This window comes from Coregonus lavaretus (genome assembly GCF_964263955.1).
Source record: "Coregonus lavaretus genome assembly, chromosome: 16".
NCBI classification, from domain to species: domain Eukaryota; kingdom Metazoa; phylum Chordata; class Actinopteri; order Salmoniformes; family Salmonidae; genus Coregonus; species Coregonus lavaretus.
Window position 1 is genome coordinate 13,225,894 of NC_140003.1, and position 24,896 is coordinate 13,250,789.

At 41.8% G+C, this 24,896-nt stretch overlaps 1 protein-coding gene across 1 annotated transcript in view; it reads left to right on the forward strand.

The window, feature by feature from the left end:
- Window positions 1-24,896, forward strand: part of LOC311144136 (protein TANC1-like) — a 294,875-nt gene that overhangs the window by 504 nt on the left and 269,475 nt on the right. The window contains exon 2 of the mRNA XM_084180127.1: window positions 21,066-21,162. The gene's annotated coding sequence lies outside the window, so the exon portion shown is untranslated. The remainder of the gene's footprint in view (window positions 1-21,065; window positions 21,163-24,896) is intronic.

The following is a 24,896-nucleotide window of genomic DNA, read 5'->3' on the forward strand; positions in this document are numbered from 1 at the left end:
ATGTATGTTCAAAAACTTTAGCTGTGCAACTTGTCATGTTTTGTCGCTGTTATCAGGCCACTCAGAACCTTGCTGAACTAAATCCTGTTGGCCTTATTTGATCTTATAGTCGCACACTGAAACTGCCGCTCATTTTGGCATGCTTGGGAAATGTGTAAACTGTCAGCAATGCATCCCTACAACAGACAAAAAAAACTGCTGTTGGCTTTGCTACTACTAGGAATATCATGGTAATGGTATAGTAACACGTTAGTTACACACCATTAAAACATTATTTGGCCAGATACCAATTCATTTAAGTACAGTATAGGCTAATTATATTTTGTCAGGGTAAAAAACCACACACTGTGTGCCATAGTAGCTAGAATAACAGGTATCCCCCCCTTTTTAACCCTATCCTCAAACCCTTCCTTCCATTTTAACGGACTGTTCTTGTGTTGTTACCTCTCTATAACAAAACAAGGTAGGTTCATGTGTATTCCCCTGAAACAAGAGTGTCAATGTTTATTGTGAGAAACTAACTTGTTACCATACCATTAACAATGTTATTGCACTTTATTATATTCTGTAATGTTAAGTGCTAAAATTACATTCTGTTCTTAATGGATAAGAAATAGTTTATTACATAGTAATGTGGTCTTGTTTGATGCTTGAACTGTATATACCATGCAGTGGTTTTGAAATCAAGACCCAACCCATATGCAGCATTCTTGCTCACCCTTGGTTTGAGTCATGTTGAAGTATGTTTGTTCTGTGTTTACATAAGACACTTCCTTGCTTATTGGAACTCATGTAGTCCTCAGATGCTTAAAACAGTTAATGTAGTTCTTTCTGAAAAGTTCTTCATGCTGAAAGGTCTGTTTCCATTTCGAAGAAAAGGGGCAGATTAAATTAATGAACATAGCATGTCCTCACTGAACTTTGTGATGGTAGCCTGCCTGGAAAGGGCTTTGAGTCTGACACAAAGTTCAGATGAATTCACAGTGACCATTTTGTTGTTGTGACCTACTTAGTCACTGTAGTGTCAGTTGACCTTACATATGATAAGAGAAAAGCTTGTCTCTTCTCTATTAAACATTTCCATATCCATAACCTTCAATGTTAGCCTATTATTCATTTCACAATCATGACATCTAAGCTTAAAAAGATTTCCAGCTCCACAACAGGTGACTGACTGCAGCTGACAGGTGCTTGCTTGTTATGACTGGACTGAAGTGTCATAATAGTTGAAGAAAACATATTTTATCATGCATTTGCAAAGTTACTATATGTCGCCTTTAAAGTGCCAAGGAGGTCTGTAGTCACAGTAGAGAAGCTGGTTCCCATGGTTCATAGCCAGTTGCCCAGTAACAGGTGCTGGAACCAAGGAGAAAATATGGGGCTGAGGAGACAGTCAATGGAGCCACTGACCTGACAGTGTTCAGGCCAGGGTGCTTTGAATCAGTGTCCAAACACTGTCTACATTATGTAGCAAATTATTCCACCACATTAGGTGGCACATTATTCCAATAATAAGGAGTGATATTGAATGTCTACTGACTTGAAGAGTTTAATTGGGTTTAAAGGACCCTCATTACCAGAAAATTGTTCACCAGAATTGTTTTGTGTGGCAAAGACAGGGAAAGTGTGTGCTGTTTATTTTCAGAGCTCTGTGTCAGTTGGTTTTGTAAAATGAAATGTTATTGGAAGGATTCTCCATGAATCTGGTTGCGTGCTAATGCCAGTGTAAAGATATGGGTTGACACTAAGGCTGTGATGGTCATGGAATTTTGGATGACGGTCAGTCAAATGCTGACGCGGTCTCCATAATAACTGTTAGAATAGCAAATTTTCTCCTCTCGCTGCGAGTGTACCCATGAGTTTACCAGTTAAATTACCAGGGTTACAGGTTCCAAGCCCATTCTATTCATTCTATTTCTATGTGTGCTACTGCTGCACAACCGGCCGTGATTGGGAGTCCCATAGGGCGGCGCACAATTGGCCCAGCGTCGTTCGGGTTTGGCCAGTGTAGGCCGTCATTGTAAATAAGAATTTGTTCTTAACTGACTTCCCTAGTTAAATATAGGTAAAATAAAAAAGGAGCATCAACGTTTCATCTCTTGTGAAGAGTCCATGTTACTGCAGAAACAGACTCAACCGCACAAATGCCCGGCCATCCCGTCTTCAGTCAGCTGTTTAAAATTATTATTTTTGTTTTAAACTGTTATTTTATTTTCATGACAGTCTTCCTCCATAACCGTGGGTTATACTGTAATTGTGCCAGCCCTAGTTGACACCAATAACAAATGTGGCAGAAGGTTGTCAGTCCACCCTCCACATGCTTGAAGTTGAAACAGAAAAATTATGATGTGCAATCACACTCCCATCCTCTGTTTGCAAAAGGGGGTCTTGTGTTTTATTCAGATTATTATAGGGACGTTTTTATTGTGTCATGGTTGTTTCAGTGGTTTGAGGGGCCTGTTGTGAAATTATCATTTAATAACTGTGGCTGTTGCCCTTCTGTGCTCAGAGTTAGGACAAAGCAGGGTCTTGTATGCAGTGCTGTGTGTCATGCCAACCCTATGCACTGAGGCTGCTCGTTGCAAGCCCTCTGATGTTATTACTGGAAACAACATTGTGGCATTTTAGGGGTTCCCATTGTAAAATAAATCCTGAAGATGGTGTGTAGTTTGTGTGTAGATTGTCATAATAAGAGGTTGTTTAATTATTAATGTAATAAACACTAAATATATAAAGTATGTGGACACCCCTTCAAATTAGTGGATTTGGCTATTTCAGTCACACCTGTTGCTGACAGGTGTAAATCGAGCACACAGCCATGCATTCTCCATAGACAAACATTGGCAGTAGAATGGCCTTACTGAAAAGCTCAGTGACTTTCAACATGACACCGTCATAGGATGCCACCTTTCCAACAAGTCAGTTCGTCAAATATCTGCCCTGCTAGAGCTGCCCCAGTCAACTATAAGTGCTGTTATTGTGAAGTGGAAACGTCTAGGAGCAACAACGGCTCAGCCGCGAAGAGGTAGGCCACACAAACTCACAGAACGGGACCGGCGAGTGCTGAAGCGCGTAGCACGTAAAAACATCTGTCCTCGGTTGCAATACTCACTACCGAGTTCCAAACTGCCTCTGGAAGCAACGTCAGCACAAGAACTGTTCGTCGGGAGCTTCATGAAATGGGTTTCTATGGCCAAGTAGCCACACACAAGCCTAAGATCACCATGCGCAATGCCTAGCGTCGGCTGGAGTGGTGTAAAGCTCGCTGCCATTGGACTCTGGAACAGTGGAAAAGCGTTCTCTGGCATGATGACTCCCGCTTCACCATCGGGCAGTCCGACAGTCAAATCTGGGTTTGACGGATGCCAGGAGAACGCTACCTGCTCCAATGCATAGTGCCAACTGTAAAGTTTGGTGGAGGAGGAATAATGGTCTGGGGCTGTTTTTCATGGTTCGGGTTAGGCCCCTTAGTTCCAGTGAAGGGAAATCTTAACACTACAGCATACAATGACATTCTAGACGATTCTGTGCTTCCAACTTTGTGGCAACAGTTTGGGGAAGGCTCTTTCCTGTTTCAGCATGACAATGCCCCCGTGCACAAAGCGAGGTTCATACAGAAATGATTTGTCGAGATCGGTGTGGAAGAACTTGACAGGCCTGCACAGAGCCCTGACTTCAACCCCATCAAACACCTTTGAATTAGAACGCAAACTGCGAGCCAGGCATAATCGCCCAACATCAGTGCCCGACCTCACTAATGCTCTTGTGGCTGAATGGAAGCAAGTCCCTGCAGCAATGTTCCAACATCTAGTGGAAAGCCTTCCCAGAAGAGTGGAGGCTGTTCTAGCAGCAAAGAGGGTACCAACTCCATATTAATGCAGATGATTTTGGAATGAGATGTTCGACGAGCAGGTGTCCACATACTTTTGGTCATGTAGTGTAACTAGACACTATTATTTTGTCTGTCATAGGATTCCCTCACAGTTAATAATAGGATGCTAACGATATACCATAATTTCATCCTTGGTGCTATGATCTGCTCAGTTCAGCTGACAATGACTAGGCCTAATATTCAAATTGTACACAGGCTATTACATTCACCAGTAGCTAGCCTATAGGGTGCGAGGCATTGTGTAATTGCATGATCTACAATTTCTTAAGGGTTCAAAGCAGTTTGTATGTATCGCTCGCCTTAACTCTTTTAACCCCACCATTTAATTGCACTGCTTCCCTCTAGGCATCAATTCAAATGTTACAGAATGACAGATGCATATTGAGTTGCCTTGGTAGATCGGTGGAGGATTTGGTTTCTGATCATGAGAGCACCTCAGGCAGAGAGAAGAGAGAGAATGTGGCAAGCAAACAAAGCTACTGTACGACCTTGTGAAATTTCAGTGACCTCATTAGCTCCCTGAGAACATACAGTTTAGAAACCACAATTATTTGGATCTGCCAAATGTTTTATGATTGCACCCTTGAATTAACACATTTGACTCAATGAGGCATTCCATCGAACTGACATGGTAATAATTCATTCATGAAAGGACTCTCAAAAACTCTCAGTGGGCTACAATACTGTATGAGACTCCAAGCCTGTGTGAGTGCAACCAAATGTGTGTGTTTTAACTTTACCTCCTGATGAAACAGCTGTTATTGATTTAAAAAAGTGTGTTAAGCATTTAGAAAGCCGCAGAGAGAAATGGAAGGCTAAATCGCTGTGTTATGACCAATGTTCCCTCTAAGCTACGAGCGTGCGCACAGCTCCCCTCGTACCGTGCAGAAGAAATGTCAGCCTGCGCTGAGAGAAGCACGAGATTGAACTTCACTCAACTTTCTAGTTTTCCCGTTTAGTTAACACTATCAACGTATCGCTCTACTGTGGGAATTGTGCTCGCATCAATGCAATATTAGCCACTTTCAATGTAACATACCGAAACAAAACAAACTATGCAAGACTTACTTAGTATGCAAAACTAACTGTGCAAGATATTTCCTTGTAGGCAGAGCGCATTTGAGTAGGATTCTATTGCATTGACAGGCACGACTCAGGCCATAACCAGTCAGAGCTGCAGTAGACCTACAGGGAATTCGGAAAGTATTCAGACCCATTGACATTTTCCAAATTTTGTTACGTTACAGCCTTATTCTAAACTGGATTACATTGTTGTTGTTTTTACTCATCAACCTACACACAATACCCCATAATGACAAAGCAAAAATAGGTTTTTATTTTTGCAAACTGAAATATCACATTTACATATGTATTCAGACCCTTTACTCAGCACTTTGTTGAAGCACATTTGGCAGCGATTACAGCCTCAAGTCTTCTTGGGTATGACACTACAAGGTTGGCACCCCTGTATTTGGGGAGTTTCTCCCATTCTACTCTGCAGATCCTCTCAAGCTCTGTCAGGTTGGATGGGGAGCGTCGCTGCACAGCTATTTTCAGGTCTCTCCAGAGATGTTCGATCGGGTTCAAGTCCGGGCTCTGGCTTGGCCACTCAAGGACATTCAGAGACTTGTCCCAATGCCACTCTTGCATTGTCTTGGCTGTGTGCTTAGGGTCGTTGTCCTGTTGGAAGGTGAACCTTGGCCCCAGTCTGATGTCCTGAGCACTCTGGAGCAGATTTTCATCAAGGATCTCTCTGTACTTTGCTCCGTTCATCTTTCCCTCAATCCTGACTAGTCTCCCAGTCCCTGCCACTGAAAAACATCCCCACAGCATGATACTGCCACCACCGTGCTTCACCGTAGGGATGGTGCCAGGTTTCCTCCAGACGTGACGCTTGGCATTCAGGCCAAAGAGTTCAATCTTGGTTTCATCAGACCAGAGAATCTTGTTTCTCATAATCTGAGAGTCCTTTAGGTGCCTTTTGGAAAACTCAAATTGGGCTGTCATGTGCCTTTTACTGAGGAGTGGCTTCCATCTGACCTCTCTACCATAAAGTCCTGATTGGTGGAGTGCTGCAGAGATTGTTGTCCTTCTGGAAGGTCTGTGCCTCCTTCCCCAGATCTGTGCCTTGACACAATCCTGTCTCGGAGCTCTACGGACAATTCCTTCGACCACATGGCTTGGTTTTTGCTCTGACATGCACTGTCAACTGTGGGACCTTATATAGACAGGTGTGTGCCTTCCCCAAATCATGTCCAATCAATAGATTTTTACCACAGGTGGACTCCAATCAAGTTGTAGAAACATCTCAAGGATGATCAATGGAAACAGGATGCACCTGAGCTCAATTTCGAGGGACTGAATACTTATGGTAATAAGGTTTTAAATTTTTTATACATTTGCAAAGATTTTAAAAACCTGTTTTCGCTTTGTCCTTATGGGGTATTGTGTGTAGATTGATGAGGATTTTTATTTATTTAATCCATTTTAGAAAAAGGCTGTAACGTAACAAAATGTGGAAAAAGTGAAGGGGTCTATATACTTTCCGAATGCACTGTGTATATACACACACACAAATAGACATACACACATTAGATTTTATTCCGGTATACATTATATGTATTGTTTTCCGAATGCACTGTATATGCAAATAGTCATTGACATCTATGGATCTTTGCCATTCACTTTGAACTGGAATGTGTTTATAGCATGAGCGATCGCAAGTAGATGTGCTTGTTTTGATATCAAAGTGAGAGCTGCATGTAGCCACCTGTGCACATTTGTTCATATTCTTTGCTAGTTAGTGAGTTATTAGCCCAGTTATAGCAAATTTCTAGTCAACAATGGGGGAGGGTTTGCTTCCTACAAGAGCACAAAATGTGTGCATTTCTAGCCATCTTTGAAAAGCCAGTCAGGTAAAGCAGTCAGGTAAAGTTTTTTTTTTGTCTTAAAGGGGCAGTGTTGTATTTTGAGACAGCCTTTAATAAGCTAAGTAGCCAATAGGCAGATGTTTGCATAATTTGTTCGTCACGACTTCCGCCAAGGCTGCCCCCCCCTCCTGGTTCGGGCAGGCTTCAGCGTTCGTCGGCACCGGAGTACTAGCTACTGCCGATCCTATTCTCATCACTCCACTTGTCATGTCTTGTCAATCACACACACCTGGTCATTCCCCTAATTAGTATGTGTATAAGTGTTCCCTCTGTTCCCCTTGTCTTTGTGAGTGATTGTTTGTTGTGAGAGCGTGTAGCTCGGTGGAGCTACTATTCACTGTGTTTATGCCAAGGTGGATGTTTTCCTTTGTAATAGTTTCGTTTGACGCTTGGGGCGTTTTATTTATGTAAACGGAATAAACTCTGGACTTCAGTATTTTTCTTCCTGCGCATTGTCTTATTCTCTCTAATAATAGTATGGGAATAATAATGCATTTTATTTTGTAAAGTGGTTTCCTACATCAAAGAACACAACATTTTCAGTCACCTTGTCTGAAGGTCAAGTGGAAACAGGTTAATGTCAAGCCCTGCATGTTTTTTTCAAAAGTGGAAGGTAGGCCTACATTGAACACCACACATTTGCTGTTACTGTAGACTGAATTACAGAACAGCTATTTCCTTGTTAAAATGTTATGGGATGCATTTTCTCCATTGTTTTTGATGGTAGGCCACTCTGGTAGGCCTACATTATGATCAAATAGCCACAGTAGCCCACTTGGCCACTTTTAAAACTAACTTAAAGCGGGTACATCCTCAGTGTTCATGGTAAACGCGCGTCGGAAGTTGCACAGAATGATGTTTAAGTTTGCGCTCAGCAGACCTGAAATTTGCTCAGTGCTGAATTTTTTTTTGAGGAAACATTGGTTATGACTGTGGAGTATGAGGGGCTCCTCTCAGGCTGTGACTCAGGGCCAACTGGTCCTCGAGAGAGGATCACTGACAGTTAAATCAGATACAAGGTGATCATGACAACTGGTGTTTAATGCAGTGCTCTCTTGTGATATTCAAACATGTTTCCCCTAGCCTCCCAATAGCCTCCCACAACAGTTTGGCCTACCTCCACCATCTGCCATTAGAGTAGTGTTGCACGGTATACCAAGGTAAAGTGCCTTGCAAAAGTATTCAACCCCCTTGGCGTTTTTCCTATTTTGTTGCATTACAACCTGTAATTTAAATGGATTTTTATTTGGATTTCATCTAATGGACATACACAAAATAGTCCAATTGGTGAAGCGAAATGAAAAAAATAACGTCTTTCAAAAAAATAAATAACGGAAAAGTTGTGCGTGCATACAGTGGGGGAAAAAAGTATTTAGTCAGCCACCAATTGTGCAAGTTCTCCCACTTAAAAAGATGAGAGAGGCCTGTAATTTTCATCATAGGTACACGTCAACAACTTTTTTTTTCAGAAAATCACATTGTAGGATTTTTAATGAATTTATTTGCAAATTATGGTGGAAAATAAGTATTTGGTCACCTACAAACAAGCAAGATTTCTGGCTCTCACAGACCTGTAACTTCTTCTTTAAGAGGCTCCTCTGTCCTCCACTCATTACCTGTATTAATGGCACCTGTTTGAACTTGTTATCAGTATAAAAGACACCTGTCCACAACCTCAAACAGTCACACTCCAAACTCCACTATGGCCAAGACCAAAGAGCTGTCAAAGGACACCAGAAACAAAATTGTAGACCTGCACCAGGCTGGGAAGACTGAATCTGCAATAGGTAAGCAGCTTGGTTTGAAGAAATCAACTGTGGGAGCAATTATTAGGAAATGGAAGACATACAAGACCACTGATAATCTCCCTCGATCTGGGGCTCCACGCAAGATCTCACCCCGTGGGGTCAAAATGATCACAAGAACGGTGAGCAAAAATCCCAGAACCACACGGGGGGACCTAGTGAATGACCTGCAGAGAGCTGGGACCAAAGTAACAAAGCCTACCATCAGTAACACACTACGCCGCCAGGGACTCAAATCCTGCAGTGCCAGACGTGTCCCCCTGCTTAAGCCAGTACATGTCCAGGCCCGTCTGAAGTTTGCTAGAGTGCATTTGGATGATCCAGAAGAGGATTGGGAGAATGTCATATGGTCAGATGAAACCAAAATATAACTTTTTGGTAAAAACTCAACTCGTCGTGTTTGGAGGACAAAGAATGCTGAGTTGCATCCAAAGAACACCATACCTACTGTGAAGCATGGGGGTGGAAACATCATGCTTTGGGGCTGTTTTTTAGAAAAATTCTAACATTTGTAAAGAAAATCATGAAAAATAAAACAATATATCTTCATTAGATAGGTATTCAACCCCCTGAGTCAATACATGTTAGAATCACATTTGGCAGCGATGACATCTGTGAGTCTTTCTGGGTAAGTCTCTAAGAGCTTTCCACAACTGGATTGTGCCACATTTGCCCATTTATTATTTTCAAAATTCTTCAAGCTCTGTCAAATTGGTTGTTGATCATTGCTAGACAACCATTTTCATGTCTTGCCATAGATTTTCAAGCAGATTTAAGTCAAAACTGTAACTCGGCCACTCAGGAACATTCACTGTCTTCTTGGTAAGCAACTCCAGTGTAGATTTGGCCTTGTGTTTTAGGTTATAAAGTGAATTAATCTCAGAGTGTCTGGTGTAAAGCAGACTGAACCTCTAGGATTTTGCCTGTGCTTAGCTCCATTCCGTTTATTTTTATCCTGAAAACTCCCCCAGTCCTTAACGATTACAAGCATAGCCATAACATGATGCAGCCACCACTATACTTGAAAATATGGAGAGTGGTACTCAGTAATGTGTTGTGTTGGATTTGCCCCAAACATAACACTTTGTATTCAGGACAAAAAGTGAATTGCTTTGCCACATTTTTTGCAGTATTACTTTAGTGCCTTGTAGCAAACAGGATGATTGTTTTGGAATATTTATATTCTGTACAGGCTTCCTTCTTTTCACTCTGTCAATTAGCTTAATATTGTGGAGTAACTACAATGTTGTTGATCCATCCTCAGTTTTCTTCTATCACAGCCAATAAACTCTGTAACTATTTTAAAGTCACCATTGGCATCATGGGGAAATCCCTGAGTGATTTCCTTCCTCTCCGGCAACTGAGTTAAGAAGGATGCCTGTATCTTTGTAGTGACTGGGTGTTTTGATACACCATTCAAAGTGTAATTACATTTTTACTCATCTACCAATAAGTGCCCTTCTTTGCGAGCCATTGCGAAACCTCCCTGGTCTTTGTGGTTGAAATTCACTGCTCGACTGATGTCCGATGTCCACCAGATGCTTATGTGTTTGTTTTGTCAGATATCTATCCCGCATTTTCCGTACATGACGCACATGTGCTTCGCTTTTCAACTAGCTAAAAGCTAGCTAGTTGGAGTCTGTGTGTGTACTTCCATTTGTACCACCACACGGTAAAGCAACGCACAAGTTGATGGCAAATATTGAACGCATGCGGTACACAGAACGCACTGCAGCCTAGTGCGGCACCCCAAACGTAGCACTGCGGACTGCTCCATTAACAATAAATGACTTCCGCCGTAATGGAAAGAGTTTGATGCATCTGGTGGACATGAGGCGTGAGGGACCTTACAGAGACTCGTATGTGTGGGGTACAGAGATGAGGTAGTCATTCAAAAATCATGTTAAACACTATTATTATTGTAACTTATTATGTGACTTGTTAAGCACATTTTTATTCCTGAACTTTAGGCTTGCCATAACAAAGGGGTTGAATACTTAATGACTCAAGCCATTTCAGCTTTTCATTTTTGTGTAAAAAATTAAAAAATTAAAACATTAAATAAGATTTCCACTTTGCCATTATTGTGTGTAGGCCAGTGACAAAATAAATCCTTTTAAAATTCAGCCTGTAACACAACAACATGTTTCAAGTGGGGGGAATACTTTCTGAAGGCACTGTAGCTACAACCTGTTAACTTGACAGTAGATCTAGGCACATTTGATGGGCACAGGAATAATGAAAAGGGTCTGCTACTCATGAACTGTGTTTCAAAGCTAGGATTCATATAGGCCTAAACTATAAAAAGTATTTAGTCAGCCACCAATTGTGCAAGTTCTCCCACTTAAAAAGATGAGAGAGGCCTGTAATTTTCATCATAGGTACACGTCAACTATGACAGACAAATTGAGAATGTTTTTCTCCAGAAAATGACATTGTAGGATTTTTAATGAATTTATTTGCAGATTATAGTGGAAAATAAGTATTTGGTCACCTACAAACAAGCAAGATTTCTGGCTCTCAAAGACCTGTAACTTCTTCTTTAAGAGGCTCCTCTGTCCTCCACTCGTTACCTGTATTAATGGCACCTGTTTGAACTTGTTATCAGTATAAAAGACACCTGTCCACAACATCAAACAGTCACACTCCAAACTCCACTATGGCCAAGACCAAAGAGCTGTCAAAGGACACCAGAAACAAAATTGTAGACCTGCACCAGGCTGGGAAGACTGAATCTGCAATAGGTAAGCAGCTTGGTTTGAAGAAATCAACTGTGGGAGCAATTATTAGGAAATGGAAGACATACAAGACCACTGATAATCTCCCTCGATCTGGGGCTCCACGCAAGAGTCAAAATGATCACAAGAATCCCAGAACCATACGGGGGGACCTAGTGAATGACCTGCAGAGAGCTGGGACCAAAGTAACAAAGCCTACCATCAGTAACACACTACGCCGCCAGGGACTCAAATCCTGCAGTGCGAGACGTGGCCCCCTGCTTAAGCCAGTACATGTCCAGGCCCGTCTGAAGTTTGCTAGAGTGCATTTGGATGATCCAGAAGAGGATTGGGAGAATGTCATATGGTCAGATGAAACCAAAATAGAACTTTTTGGTAAAAACTCAACTCGTCGTGTTTGGAGGACAAAGAATGCTGAGTTGCATCCAAAGAACACCACACCTACTGTGAAGCATGGGGGTGGAAACATCATGCTTTGGGGCTGTTTTTCTGCAAAGGGACCAGGACGACTGATCCGTGTAAAGGAAAGAATGAATGGGGCCATGTATCGTGAGATTTTGAGTGAAAACCTCCTTCCATCAGCAAGGGCATTGAAGATGAAACGTGGCTGGGTCTTTCAGCATGACAATGATCCCAAACACACCGCCCGGGCAACGAAGGAGTGGCTTCGTAAGAAGCATTTCAAGGTCCTGGAGTGGCCTAGCCAGTCTCCAGATCTCAACCCCATAGAAAATATTTGGAGGGAGTTGAAAGTCTGTGTTGCCCAGCGACAGCCCCAAAACATCACTGCTCTAGAGGAGATCTGCATGGAGGAATGGGCCAAAATACCAGCAACAGTGTGTGAACCTTGTGAAGACTTACAGAAAACGTTTGACCTGTGTCATTGCCAACAAAGGGTATATAACAAAGTATTGAGAAACTTTTGTTATTGACCAAATACTTATTTTCCACCATAATTTGCAAATAAATTCATAAAAAATCCTACAATGTGATTTTCTGGATTTTTTCCCTCGTTTTGTCTGTCATAGTTGACGTGTACCTATGATGAAAATTACAGGCCTCATCTTTTTAAGTGGGAGAACTTGCACAATTGGTGACTGACTAAATACTTTTTTCCCCCCACTGTACATGGGCAGAATGTTTAGAAAACGGGAACAAGTGTCCAGGGGATGGGGCAAACAGGGTGCTAGGCCACTGGTTTCCCCCCACGTGGCATCGCGATACTACTCGGTATGGTGATACTTGGCCTGGTATCATATCATTAGTAATATTTTATTATCGTGATAACACTACATGAGAGCAGGGGTTGGAGCAAATTATTTTCCAATCGTTTAATTCTGAACAGAACCACTAAGTTCTGAACTGGTTTGAACCAGTTATTTTCTGTTCCTTTTTTAATGTGTGAAATCAACAGTATTTAGCTCATTAAATGACTTCAGCAATCAGTGCGGATAGAGTAGGCAAGCTAATTGTTTACATGCATAATGGACAGACAAGTGTAGCCTTTGGCGCAAGATGCCACAGAAAAGTTGCATGTGGGGAGAGAGCGAGAGAGGGTTGAGGAGGAGGCTTGAAGTGCTCGACATCTTATGACATGCATTATCTGAATTAGGTCCACAGAATTATAACTAGCATGAGCGGCTTCTATGAAGGAACTTTGAATGTCCTTTGAGCTAGCTAGCTAACAAACTTGTGATATCTACACTCTTAGAAAAAAAGGTACTATCTACAACCTAAAAGGGTTCTTCGGCTGTCCCCATAGGAGAAGCCTTTGAAGAACCCTTTTTGGTTCTGGGTAGAACCCTTTTGGTTCCAAGTAGAACTCTTTCCACAGTTTTACCTGGAACCAAAAAGGATTCTACCTGGAACCAAAACAGGGTTCTCCAATGGGGACAACCGAAGAACCCTTTTGGAACCCTTTTTTCTATGTGTAGGCCTACAAGTATCCTTAACTAGCATTGAAAAAGTTAATTAATTATTCTCTAGCTAATTAAAAATCTCTCCCTATCTTCTGAATCATGCTTGTAATGTCAGTACGGTAGCCTATGCTTCGGAGAGGCAGGTAGCCTAAACACGCCCACACACACAGGCAAAGATTTTTAGAGTGAGGGCTTTGCATATGCACTTTGTTGCATTTTTTTGTGGGGCTAGAAAAAAAAGCCTGGAACGTAAAATAACAATATTTACCGGTTTCCATGCTTTTAAAATAACGGTTCTGTTCCGGAACAGTATGGATCCCTTTTGTTCCCGGTTCCATTTCTGTTCCTCGAAAATGTTTGTTATTTTCCGGTTTTCGGTTATGTTCCCTGAACCAGTTCCAACCCCTGTATTAGAGTGCTGAGTTGAGGTCTTTTACTTAGAGGTATATAGGCATATATTACTGTTTGTTCAGTGTGAGGTAGTCTAATAATAAACCTCTGCTGCTGTGGTGATGAGTGGCCATGAAGTCTTATCCACAAACTGTCTAGGCTAAGCTCAAGCTGAACACCTGTGGAATGTTCATCAGCCAAAACCCATGAGTGATTTATTAGAAGTGCGCATCTGCTTTAAACAAAGGGATTGGCTCGGAGTCGCTATGATGCCAGAGTCCTGACTATGACTTTTTTCCCAATCTACCCTTCCTTGTTAAGATGCCAATTCCATGAAATGTCTTACTGACCTAGAATTTCCTACAAGAGAAACTCATAAAGTTAAACGGATGAAGATGCTGTGTGTTAAGAGAAAGCCTGTAGAGGGTCGTTCCATTTAAATTCAATCACTTTTTCACTGCACGCCTTTTGATTGAACAAAACTTTCCATACATATTTGCCCATGGTAGAAGTGGTCAGAAAGTGACTTTCTGGACCTGAATGCCCAAACATTCAGGAGATTGAGGTAGGGCTGTGACGGTAATTGAATTACAGTGTAACTGACGGTTATGGATGAAGACCGTCATAAAAATAAAATAACCGTTTAAATAGGCCTACATACATCTGTCAATCAAATTGAAAGCAAGTCTAAGAAGCGGTAGATATATTCTGTGTGCCATTTCTATGCTTCCCATTCTTAACTTTTGTTTTTGTGTCTTACTTTTGTTTTTTTGACACCAGCTTCAAACAGCAGAAAATACTTAATTTTTGGTTATGGAAAATATATTTCACAGTGGTTTAGATGGTACAATGATTCTCTACACTGCAGTGCATTCGGAAAGTATTCAGACCACTTCCCTTTTTCCACATTTTGTTACGTTATAGCCTTATTCTAAAATTGATTAAATAAAAAAAATTATTCAATCTACACACAATACCCCATAATGACAAAGCAAAAACAGGGTTTTAGAAATATTTATGTAAATAAGGTATTTATGTTTTTATTTTTAATACATTTGCAAACATTTAAAAAACCTGTTTTCGCTTGATCATTTTTTCATTTTTTTTTCATTTTTTACCCATCTATTTTTTACTTAACTTAATTTTTCTTAAAACTGCATTGCTGGTTAAGGGTTTGTAAGTAAACATTTCACTGTACTTGGTGCATGTGACAAATACAATTTTATTTGATTTATTGTGTGTAGATTGATGAGGAAACTTTGTTATTTAATCAATTTTAAATTAAGGCTGTAACGTATCAAAATGTGGAAAAGTGAAGGGGTCTGTATACTTTCTGAATGCACTGTATATACAGTGAGGGAAAAAAGTATTTGATCCCCTGCTGATTTTGTACGTTTGTGTCACGCCCTGACTCAGGGGACTCTTATATGTTGAGTCAGGGTGTGTATATTCTTTGTTGTGTATGTTCTATGTTGTATATTCTAGTATGTATGGATCTATGTTGGCCGGTGTGGTTCCCAATCAGAGGCAGCTGTCGCTCGTTGTCTCTGATCGGGGACCATACTTAGGCAGCCTATGGGCACTATTGAGTTGTGGGATCTTGTTCCGTGTAAGGTATGTTGTGTGTATCTACCTTAGGACTTCACGTTTCGTTTCGTTTATTGTTTTGTCGTGTGTTTATTTAGTTGAATAAACATGTACGTATATCACGCTGCGCCTTGGTCTGTCCCGTCATTCAACGAACGTGACAGTTTGCCCACTGACAAAGACATGATCAGTCTATAATTTTAATGGTAGGTTTATTTGAACAGTGAGAGACAGAATAACAACAAAAAAATCCTGAAAAACGCATGTCAAAAATGTTATAAATTGATTTGCATTTTAATGAGGGAAATAAGTATTTGACCCCCTCTCAATCAGAAAGATTTCTGGCTCCCAGGTGTCTTTTATACAGGTAACGAGCTGAGATTAGGAACACACTCTTAAAGGGAGTGCTCCTAATCTCAGTTTGTTACCTGTATAAAAGACACCTGTCCACAGAAGCAACCATCAATCAGATTCCAAACTCTCCACCATGGCCAAGACCAAAGAGCTCTCCAAGGATGTCAGGGACAAGATTGTAGACCTACACAAGGCTGGAATGGGCTACAAGACCATCGCCATGCAGCTTGGTGAGAAGGTGACAACAGTTGGTGCGATTATTCGCAAATGGAAGAAACACAAAATAACTGTCAATCTCCCTCGGCCTGGGGCTCCATGCAAGATCTCACCTCGTGGAGTTGCAATGATCATGAGAACGGTGAGGAATCAGCCCAGAACTACACGGGAGGATCTTGGCAATGATCTCAAGGCAGCTGGGACCATAGTCACCAAGAAAACAATTGGTAACACACTACGCCGTGAAGGACTGAAATCCTGCAGCGCCCGCAAGGTCCCCCTGCTCAAGAAAGCACATACAGTGGGGAAAAAAAGTATTTAGTCAGCCACCAATTGTGCAAGTTCTCCCACTTAAAAAGATGCGAGAGGCCTGTAATTTTCATCATAGGTACACATCAACTATGACAGACAAAATGAGATTTTTTTTCTCCAGAAAATCACATTGTAGGATTTTTAATGTATTTATTTGCAAATTATATGGTGGAAAATAAGTATTTGGTCAATAACAAAAGTTTCTCAATACTTTGTTATATACCCTTTGTTGGCAATGACACAGGTCAAACGTTTTCTGTAAATCTTCACAAGGTTTTCACACACTGTTGCTGGTATTTTGGCCCATTCCTCCATGCAGATCTCCTCTAGAGCAGTGATGTTTTGGGGCTGTCGCTGGGCAACACGGACTTTCAACTCCCTCCAAAGATTTTCTATGGGGTTGAGATCTGGAGACTGGCTAGGCCACTCCAGGACCTTGAAATGCTTCTTACGAAGCCACTACTTCGTTGCCTTGGTGGTGTTTTTGGGATCATTGTCATGCTGAAAGACCCAGCCACGTTTCATCTTCAATGCCCTTGCTGATGGAAGAAGGTTTTCACTCAAAATCTCACGATACATGGCCCCATTCATTCTTTCCTTTACACGGATCAGTCGTCCTGGTCCCTTTGCAGAAAAACAGCCCCAAAGCATGATGTTTCCACCCCCATGCTTCACAGTAGGTATGGTGTTCTTTGGATGCAACTCAGCATTCTTTGTCCTCCAAACACGACGAGTTGAGTTTTTACCAAAAAGTTATATTTTGGTTTCATCTGACCATATGACATTCTCCCAATCCTCTTCTGGATCATCCAAATGCACTCTAGCAAACTTCAGACGGGCCTGGACATGTACTGGCTTAAGCAGGGGGACACGTCTCGCACTGCAGGATTTGAGTCCCTGGCGGCGTAGTGTGTTACTGATGGTAGGCTTTGGTGTCAACTCAACTCGCCGTGTTTGGAGGAGGAGGAATGCTGTCTATGACCCCAAGAACACCATCCCCACCGTCAAACATGGAGGTGGAAACATTATGCTTTGGGGGTGTTTTTCTGCTAAGGGGACAGGACAACTTCACCGCATCAAAGGGACGATGTACGGGGCCATGTACCGTCAAATCTTGGGGGAGAACCTCCTTCCCTCAGCCAGGGCATTGAAAATGGGTTGTGGATTGGTATTCCAGCATGACAATGACCCAAAACACACGGCCAAGGCAACAAAGGAGTGGCTCAAGAAAAAGCACATTAAGGTCCTGGAGTGGCCTAGCCAGTCTCCAGACCTTAATCCCATAGAAAATCTGTGGAGGGAGCTGAAGGTTCGAGTTGCCAAACGTCAGCCTCGAAACCTTAATGACTTGGAGAAGATCTGCAAAGAGGAGTGGGACAAAATCCCTCCTGAGATGTGTGCAAACCTGGTGGCCAACTACAAGAAGTGTCTGACCTCTGTGATTGCCAACAAGGGTTTTGCCCCCAAGTACTAAGTAATGTTTTGCAGAGGGGTCAAATACTTATTTCCCTCATTAAAATACAAATCAATTTATAACATTTTTGACATGCGTTTTTCTGGATTTTTTTGTTGTTATTCTGTCTTCACTGTTCAAATAAACCTACCATTAAAATTATAGACTGATCATGTCTTTGTCAGTGGGGAAATGTACAAAATCAGCAGGGGATCAAATACTTTTTTCCCTCACTGTACACACACACAAATAGACATACACACATACATACATTAGATTTTACTCCGTATACATTATATTATATGTAGTGTTTTCAATAATACCATTACCGATCATAAACTCCTTAATCCCACCCCTCAGCCACTCACATCCCATCCTACCTATCACCGTAGACCACCTTTGTTTGGTTTCCATGTGCCATATATTTTTTAACTGTGCTGTGATGTTTTACCTGACGTTTTAACCTTTCTAATAGCGTAGTATCCACAGATTGTGAGCTAACAATGAAAACCATTCCCACTAGTATTATTATATTGTTGATTGATTGACTATGGCTTTCCAAATCGCCCAACACTGCTATTTGTAGGTTTAATTCTAAATGAATGTTGTGATTTTTTTAGCCATTCCTGAACATGTGACCAGGAACAAGCTCAGGAAGGAGACGCGTTCTGTCTCCTAGAGATGAACGTACTTTGGTGTGAAAAGTGCATATCAATCCCAGAACAACAGCAAAGGACTGCACAGGTACACCTCCAATTTGAAGATGCTGGAGGAAACCGCTACAAAAGTATCTATATCCACAGTAAAACAAGTCCTATATCGACATAACCTGAAAGGCCGCTCAGCAAGGAAGAAGCCACTGCTCCAAAACCACCATAAAAAAGCCAGACTATGGTTTGCAACTGCACATGGGGACGAAGATTGTACTTTTTGAAGAAATGTCCTCTGGTCTGATGTAACAAAAATAGAACTGGTTGGCCATAATGACCATCTTTATGTTTGGAGGAAAAAGGGGGTAGCTTGCAAGCCGAAGAACACCATCCCAACCGTGAAGGACAGGGGTGGCAGCATCATGCTGTGGGGGTGCTTTGCTGCAAGAGGGACTGGTGCGCTTCACAAAATAGATGGCATCATCAGGAAGGAAAATGATGTGGATATATTGAAGCAACATCTCAAGACATCAGTCAGGAAGTTAAAGCTTGGTCGCTAATGGGTCTTCCAAATGGACAATGACCCCAAGCATACTTCCAAAGTTGTGGACAACAAAGTCAAGGTATTGGAGTGGCCATCACAAAGCCCTGACCTCAATCCTATAGAAAATGTCTGGGCAGAACTGAAAAAGCGTGTGCGAGCAAGGAGGCCTACAAACCTGACTCAGTTACACCAGCTCTGTCAGGAGGAATGGGCCAAAATTCACCCAACTTATTGTGGGAAGCTTGTGGAAGGCTACCCGAAACATTTTACCCAAGTTAAACAATTTAAAGGCAATGCTACCAAATACTAATTGAGTGCATGTAAACTTCTTACCCACTGGGAATGTGATGAAATAAATAAAAGCTGAAATAAGTAATTCTCTCTACTATTATTCTGACATTTCACATTCTTAAAATAAAGTGGTGATCCTAACTGACCTAAAACAGAGAATTTTTACTAGGATTAAATGTCAGGAATTGTGAAAAACTGAGTTTAAATGTATTTGGCTAAGGTGTATGTAAACTTCCGACTTCAACTGCATATATATATATATACACTGCTCAAAAAAATTAAGGGAACACTTAAACAACACAATGTAACTCCAAGTCAATCACACTTCTGTGAAATCAAACTGTCCACTTAGGAAGCAACAGTGATTGACAATACATTTCACATGCTGTTGTGCAAATGGAATAGACAACAGGTGGAAATTATAGACAATTAGCAAGACACCCCCAATAAAGGACTGGTTTTGCAGGTGGTGACCACAGACTACTTCTCAGTTCCTATGCTTCCTGGCTGATGTTTTGGTCACTTTGGAATGCTGGCGGTGCTTTCACTCTAGTGGTAGCATGAGACGGAGTCTACAACCCACACAAGTGGCTCAGGTAGTGCAGCTCATCCAGGATGGCACATGAATGCGAGCTGTGGCAAGAAGGTTTGCTGTGTCTGTCAGCGTAGTGTCCAGAGCATGGAGGCGCTACCAGGAGACAGGCCAGTACATCAGGAGACGTGGAGGAGGCCGTAGGAGGGCAACAACCCAGCAGCAGGACCGCTACCTCCGCCTTTGTGCAAGGAGGAGCAGGAGGAGCACTGCCAGAGCCCTGCAAAATGACCTCCAGCAGGCCACAAATGTGCATGTGTCTGCTCAAACGGTCAGAAACAGACTCCATGAGGGTGGTATGAGGGCCCGACGTCCACAGGTGGGGGTTGTGCTTACGCCGTGGAGAACGTTCTGCTGCCTGCAACATCCTCCAGCATGACCGGTTTGGCGGTGGGTCAGTCATGGTGTGGGGTGCATTTCTTTGGGGGGCCGCACAGCCCTCCATGTGCTCGCCAGAGGTAGCCTGACTGCCATTAGGTACCGAGATGAGATCCTCAGACCCCTTGTGAGACCATATGATGGTGCGGTTGGCCCTGGGTTCCTCCTAATGCAAGACAATGCTAGACCTCATGTGGCTGGAGTGTGTCAGCAGTTCCTGCAAGAGGAAGGCATTGATGCTATGGACTGGCCCGCCCGTTCCCCAGACCTGAATCCAATTGAGCACATCTGGGACATCATGTCTCGCTCCATCCACCAACGCCACGTTGCACCACAGACTGTCCAGGAGTTGGCGGATGCTTTAGTCCAGGTCTGGGAGGAGATCCCTCAGGAGACCATCCGCCACCTCATCAGGAGCATGCCCAGGCGTTGTAGGGAGGTCATACAGGCACGTGGAGGCCACACACACTACTGAGCCTCATTTTGACTTGTTTTAAGGACATTACATCAAAGTTGGATCAGCCTGTAGTGTGGTTTTCCACTTTAATTTTGAGTGTGACTCCAAATCCAGACCTCCATGGGTTGATAAATTTGATTTCCATTGATCATTTTTGTGTGATTTTGTCATCACATTCAACTATGTATTTAATAAGATTATTTCATTCATTCAGATCTAGGATGTGTTATTTTAGTGTTCCCTTTATTTTTTTGAGCAGTGTATATATATAGCATTCTGTTGGTGGCATGGATTTAAATTGAAAAACTCGAAGTGTTGATTCCAGTGTTGTTTTTTGTATCAGTTCATATGGTGCCTTCTTGCCGTGGGCTCAAAACGAAAGAGAAAATTACACATGCTTGCTCTAATTTTTTAGTACCTCGTCTGATCTCCTTTTTGTTTTGTCAACTTTTTGTCATGTTCTCTGTGATGTAGGCTACGGGAGTTTTGTAACTTTTCCCACCTTGGCTTTGTGCTAGCGTGCTAGCTGACTGACATCTGGAATCTATCTATTTTAGATTACACTGACTCTCCGTTGGCTGGTGAAGCGCCCGCCTCCCCCTGGCTTTGGTAGCTAACCCAGCCTGCACGCTTTTAAAAGTTTTCCATCAATCTGTAAGTCTCTGCTCTCTCCACTTTTGATGTGTGGTTCTTTTTTAGTTGTGTTAGCTGTGTTCTAACTGGTCTCCACTAGTTAGGCTCTAGCTTGCCGACCATAACCGTGGTGGTTGGCTAGGCTAATAGCTAGTTGGCTAAATAGCTGACGTTAGCTTGCTGCCTAGCTTGCTGGCTAAGATAACTGCATATAGCTAACATTCTTTGATATCTTGTTAGCTAGATAGCGTTATGTATTTCCAAAAATTTGGCGCGTCCTCCATATACATTTTTTTCCGACATGTCTTCGTCATTCTTCATAATTCTGATCGGTTGTATGTAATAACAAAAAAAAAATAGAAAAGTGAGTTGTAACTTTGCATTGGGACTTTTGATTTGTATACTAATGCAATTCCATATGTTACATGTGGTTACATTTATGCTACCTTGGCCTACCCTTTAATTGTTTGAAACCTGAAAGTTTTACTTCATATTATGATGCATGTCTTACATTGCTTCAAAGTAAAATCCGACCATAGAAACATGGAGGCAATTATTTTATAAAGACTTCCATATGCCGTTGAAACCAGTAGCCTATTTCTCTCATGATCTATTGGTTTTCAAATCAACTTTCTTTCATTGTCCAATAGCCGAAGGCACAGTCCTAGTCATATTAGCATCCCATGCTAGTTGTTGCATCTTTAGATCTCCCCTCTTTCAAATTTCGAATGGATATTTTAATCTTTGTCACATGAAACTGCTTGCATGTGGGTGCACTTTTGCTAACGGTGCTTTCCCACTAATTGCATTATTGAACGAACATTCACACGTAGCCTACTGCCTTTTGCGCATTGCTGCACTTCTAATGTGAAGAAATAATAGTTAATCAACACAAATTTTCCTAACGGAAACCCTGGTATCTGTGTCTGTGTGTGTGTGTGTGTGTGTTTTGGTTTTACTATCCTTGTGGGGACGAGAAGTGAGGACATTTCACCGGTCCCCACAAGGTAAAAGGCTATTTTAGACTTAGGGTTAGGGTTTGAATTAGGGTTAGATGTTAGGGTTATGGTTAGGTTAAGGGTTAGGGCATCCGTCCCCGATTCAAATGTTTAAGATACGGCTGTTTAAGATGTGGACCCCAAAACGATCCAAATGTAGCATTCATCAGTCAGAAAATGGATTCAAACGTTACGAATTGCCAATTCACTAAAATGTTTTGCTCATATTACTTTCTACTGATGCGTCCTCTCCTTCAGTGTCGAACTAAGCATGTAACTATGTTGACAATCATTGATTTACAAGTAATTTTGCATGCCGAACAACCCCAGGCAATATCAGTAGCCTAGTCAAACTGCGCACTGTGCCCAGCTTCGCGCGCTAACCAACGGCAGGTAGGCTGTTCCTGATCTTGCACATCTGCGTGGCATCTTCAGCATTTAAATGCTAAAATGGCTTGCATGATAGTAGGCTTTATTACTTGAGTGACTACCTATGTAATTTGATAGGTTGTTGTCATCAATGTGTTGTTGAAAATTGTGCTGTATGCATCTCCCACCCCCACTACCACTATCAGATTGGGGGGGGGGGGGGCAATGTAGTCTATGTTTTTTGTGCCCCCACTTCGTTTCGTAAAATCACCATCACCCACTAATTAACTTGTCATTTTTGGAGATTAAGTGTTTGAGCAAGTAATGTATGAATAATTATCATTTAGAAATTAGTATGACATAGCCAATGAATATATAGCACAACTTTGGATTTCACCCCATCTCAAAATCACGGAGTGATCTTCTCATCTCCTCTCGCTTCGACCATGCAGTGCACCTCTCAAAGTGATTGCTGTCCTCATTATGAAATGTTCAACTTTACCCTGTAAATGTTTTTTTTCTTCCATATACACTGAATTGTTTAAAGCAAAACTACCAAAACTATTGCTGAACCTAAACAATCAAAATATAACCTATTCTAACCCTTTTTCAGCAGGTATAGACAGATGAGAGTTGTGTCTCCGGTAGCTTATTTTTATTCCGGTAAAACACAATTTTCAACAGCGCATAGGTAACAATAACATAGCAAATCCACGGGTCGCATTAGCTTTCATAAATTTGCATTTTCAAAGCGCAGACCTTAAAAAAATCTGCTCTTTAAACCATTTCACCTGCGTTTTATGTTGAAAGGCAACAGTGTATTTTTTGCTTCAATAGAGTGTAATGGGGCGTGCAACTATAGTTTTCCTTCACAGAAAATACATTAGTGCAACACATTCGGCATTAAATCATTTTCTTCATATGACAGAAGTGAAAAGCTATTGCTAGCAACCACAGAAAGTATTCACACCCCTTGACCTTTTCCACATTTTGTTGTGTTACAGGCTGAATTTTAAATGGATTAAATTAAATTAGATAAAAAATGAAAAGCTGAAATATCTTGAGTCAATAAGTATTCAACCCCTTTGTTATGGCAAGCTTAAATAAGTGCAGGAGTAAAACGTTGCTTAACAAGTCACATAACAAGTTGCATGGACTCATTCTGTGTGCAGTAATAGTGTTTAACATGATTTTTGAATGACTAATCTCTGTACCCCACACATACAATTATATGTAAGGTCCCTCAATCGGGCAAGGAATTTAATACACAGATTCAACCACAAAGACCAGGGAGGTTTTCCAATGCCTCGCAAAGAAGGGCACTTATTGGAAGATGGGTAAAAAAAAGAGTTTCATGGCTGTAATAGGAAAAAACTGAGGATGGATCAACAACATTGTAGTTACTCCACAATAGTAACCTAATTGACAGAGTGAAAAGAAGGAAGCCTGTACAGAATAACAATATTCAAAACATGCATCAGGTTTGCAACAAGGCACTAAAGTAATACTGTCCTGAATATAAAATGTTACAGTGCATTCGGAAAGTATTCAGACCCCTTTGCTTTTTTCACATTTTGTTACGTTACAGCCTTATTCTAAAATTGATATATTTTTAAAATGTCCTCATCAATCTACACACAATACCCCATAATGACAAAGCAAAAACAGGTTTTCAGACATTTTTGCACTGAAATATCAAATTTACGTAAGTATTTAGTACATTTACTCAATACTTTGTTGAAGCACCTTTGGCAGCAATTACAGTCTAGAGTATTCTTGGGTATGATGCTACAAGCTTCGCACACCAGTATTTGGGGAGTTTTTCCCATTCTTCTCTGCATATTCTCTCAAGCTCTGTCAGGTTGGATGGGGAGCGCCGCTGCACAGCTATTTTCAGGTCTCTCCAGAGATATTCAATCGGGTTCAAGTCCGGTCTCTGGCTGGGCCACTCAAGGACGTTCAGAGACTTGACCCGAAGCCACTCCTCCGTTGTCTTGGCTGTGTGCTTGGGGTTGTTGTCCTGTTGGAAGGTGAACCTGGCTTCCATCTGTCCACTCAACCATTAAGGCCTGATTGGTGGAGTGCTGCAAAGATGGTTGTCCTTCTGGAAGTTTCTCCCATCTCCACAGAGGAACTCTGGAGCTCTGTGAGAGTGGCCATCGGGTTCTTGGTCACCTCCCTGACCAAGGCCCGTCTCCTCCGATTGCTCAGTTTGGCCGGGCGGCCAGCTCTAGGAAGAGTCATGGTGGTTCCAAACTTCTTCCATTTAAGAATGATGGAGGCCACTGTGTTCTAGGGGACCTTCAATGCTGCAGAAATTGTTTGGTACCCTTCCCCACATCAGTGCCTCGACACAATCTTGTCTCGGAGCTCTACGGACAATTTATT